Below are 3,852 nucleotides of genomic sequence, written 5' to 3' on the forward strand. Positions count from 1 at the left end.
GCAAAACTAAAAGGCAACCGACAGAATGGGAGAAGATATTTGCAAATGACATATCCGATAAAGGGTTAGTATCCAAAATCTATAAAGAACTTTTTTAACTCAACACCCGAAAAAACAAATAATCCAGTGAAGAAATGGGCAAAAGACATAAATAGACACTTCTCCAAGGAAGACATCCAGATAGCCAACCAACACATGAAAAAATGCTCAACATCACTCATCATCAGGGAAATACAAATCGAAACCACAATGAGATACCACCTTGCACCTGTCAGAATGGCTAACATTAACAACTCAGGCAACAACAGATGTTGGCGAGGATGCAGAGAAAGAGGATCTCTTTTGCATTGTTGGTGGCAATGCAAGCTGGTGCAGCCACTCTAGAAAACAGGATGGAGATTCCTCAAAAAGCTAAAAATAGAACTACCCTACGACCCAGCAATTGCACTACTAGGCATTTATCCAAGGGATACAGGTGTGCTGTTTCGAAGGGACACATGTCCCTCCATGTTTATAGCAGCACTATCAACAATAGCCAAAGTATGTAAAGAGCCCAAATGTCCATCGATGGATGAATGGATAAAGAAGAGGCGGTATACATATACAATGGAGTATTACTTGGCAATCAAAAAGAATGAAATCTTGCCATTTGCAACTATGTGGATGGAACTGGAGGGTATTATGCTAAGCGAAATTAGTCATACAAAGACAAATATCATATGACTTCACTCATAGGAGGACTTTAAGAGACAAAACAGATGAACATAAGGGAAGAGAAACAAAAATAATATAAAAACAGGGAGGGAGACAAAATAGAAGAGACTCACGAATATGGAGAACAAGCTGAGGGTTGCTGGAGGGGTTGTGGGAGGGGGAATGGGCTAAATGAGTAAGGGGCATAAGGAATCTACTCCTGAAATCATTGTTTCACTATAAGGTAACTAATTCAGATGTAAATTTTAAAAAATAAGAAATAAAATTTAAAAGATTGGAGGCAGAAAGACCAAGTTTATAACAGGGGATAGGCTTTCTGTGATTTGGTTTCTGTTTACTTCCCACTGCAACTTCTGCCAATCCCAGGGTAGAAAGTACCTGATTAAACCCTTTTTTTTCTTTCAGAGCACCAAGTCCTTCACATACTGTTCCCTATGTTATAATGTACTTCCCACTTAATAAATTTCTACTCATCCTCCAAATCTCAACTCATGCATCACCCATTATGTAAATCTCCCGGTAGAGTTGACCATTCACTTTCTTTTGCAGCCCTGCTGTATATTTAACTCTATTTCTACTATAAAGTATTGATTTCCTTGTTTTGTCTCCCATTGTTCAGAGTTCCTTTATATCCTCATGTCATAGGCTATTATACTAGAGCACTGAAATCATATCAATGGATAGTCTTGGAAGAATAAAAAATCTTAAATCACAAAGGTTCAATTTTCTATTCTACAAAAAAAAAATTTTAAGTGTTCATCCTGCCAATGAAAATGTCCCTGACTTTTAAGAACCATACTTAGAAAAAGAGTGACTAGATGAAAATGCATGACAATTACTGACTAGGCTTTCAAACATTATTCTCAAGAAATCTATCAATCACATTAATTAAAGGAAGAGTCCTTTCTTCCTTCTTAACTAATATGAAAGGCTGGCAGGGTATCATGGAAGTTTTACAATCACTGGAGTCAGCCATGGTTTGAATCTGGCCTTAGATAAATTTCTTGCCCTCTGGATCTCAGTTCCTTGGATTAAAAGTCTTGCATTGCACTGCTAGGTATCTTTCTTTAGAAATACTTATATAGTTTTGTAACTTTTCTTTTTTAATGTTTAATTATTTTTGAAAGAGAGAGAGAGTGTGAGCAGGGGAGGGGCAGAGAGGGAAGGAGACACAGAATCAGAAGCAGGCTCCAGGCTCCCGGCTATCAGCACAGAGCCTGACGTGGGGCTTGAACCCATGAACCATGAGATCATGACCTGAGCTGAAGTTGGATGCTTAACCAACTAAGCCACCCAGGCACCCCCAGTGCTGTAACTTTTCTAATGAACATGCTTCATAAGAGCCACCCACTTTTCTACATTTAAAAAATACTGACCACAATTGAAACATGTCCATGTCCTGTTTGGTGGGGGGAAATGTGGAACAAGTGCACTTATGACCCTATTGAGCATTTTAAAATTCTATACATAAATATGTACATATTTGTGCATTAAAATGGTTAGAGGAGAAATCACCAAAACTGAAGTATGTAATAAATGAAATAGGGTGGGGGAAAAGCATTAAAAAGAAAAAAAACATTAGTAGTTCTATTTTGATTGAAATATTATGTTAAGGACACCGTCTCAGTCCATTTGGGCTGCTATAACAAAATACTACAAACTGGGTAGCTTATAAAAAAAATTTATTTCTTACAGTTTTAGAAGCTGGGAAGTGCAAGACCAAGGTGCCAGCATGGTCACATAGAAACTGCTAACCAAGAATACCATACCCAGCAAAGTTTTCCTTTAGAAATAAAGGTAACATAAAGCTTTACCTAACAAAAGCTGAGGGAGTTTGTCACCACTATGCATGCCTTATAAAAAAGGCTGATGGACATTCAAGAGGGCACTTGTTGGGGATGAGCACTGGGTGTTACATGTAAGTGATGGGTCACTAAATTCTCCTGAAACCAATACTACACTATATGTTAACTAACTTGAATCTAAAAACAAACAAAAGGCTGAAACAGTTCAAGTTAAAATGAAAGAATGCTAACTACTAACATGAAAACATGGAATTACACATTACACTAGTAAAGGTAAGTATATAGTCAGATTCAGAATACTCTAATACTGTAATATGGTGCTAAATTATTATATTGTCCACCTGAAACTAATACAACACTGTATGTTAAGTATACTTAGAAAAAAAGAAAGAAAACATAGGGGGAAACCTCCCTGAAATTTGTCTTGGCAATGATATTTTCATATTACATCAAAGCACAAGGAACAAAAACAAAAACCCATTTGTTGGATAAGGGATTAATATCCAAAATATTTAAAGTACATACAATTCAATATAAAAAATCTGAATAATAAATGTCAGAGGACCTGAATAGACATTTTTCCAAGAAGACATATAGTGGCTAATAGGTACATCTTTCGTCATCAGGGAAACACAAATCAAAACAAGGTGATATTGACACAAGTATGTTATATGCCAGTTACATCTCCTCAAAATTTTTTTTAAAAAGTTAAAGCCTTGAGGTATCACCTCACACCTGTTAGAATGGCTATCAACAAGACAACAACTATTGGAAAGAATGTGGAGAAAATGAAATACTTGTGCACTGTTCGTGGGAATGTAAATTGGTTCAACCATAATGGAAAATAGCATAGAAGTTCCTCAAAAACAAAAAGCAGAACTAGCAGTAATCCCACTTCTGGGTATATATCCAAGGGAAATGAAAACAGGATACTGAAAAGATATCCTTCCATATTCATTGCGGCATTATTCAGAATAGCCAAGATACAGAAACGTCCTAAGTGCCTGTCAACAGACTAATAAAGATGATGTGGTATCTATAAATACACAAACACACAATAATATATTGGTCAGCATGAGAAAGCAGGAAATCCTGCCATTCATGACAATATGGATGAACCTTGAGGACATTACACTGAGATAAGTAAAAAAAAAAAGTCAAACACTATAGTACAAATTATATGTGGAATCTATAAAAGCTGAATTTATAATAACAGAGTAGAATGGTGGTTTCTAGGGGTGGAAGTAAGTTCTGGAAATATAACAAACAGCATTGTGATTATAATAAAAACAAATAGTGTATAATGAACTTCAAAGTCCCTAAGAGACAAGAT

This window comes from Prionailurus viverrinus, chromosome B1 (genome assembly GCF_022837055.1).
Source record: "Prionailurus viverrinus isolate Anna chromosome B1, UM_Priviv_1.0, whole genome shotgun sequence".
In the NCBI taxonomy this organism is placed as follows: Eukaryota; Metazoa; Chordata; class Mammalia; order Carnivora; family Felidae; genus Prionailurus; species Prionailurus viverrinus.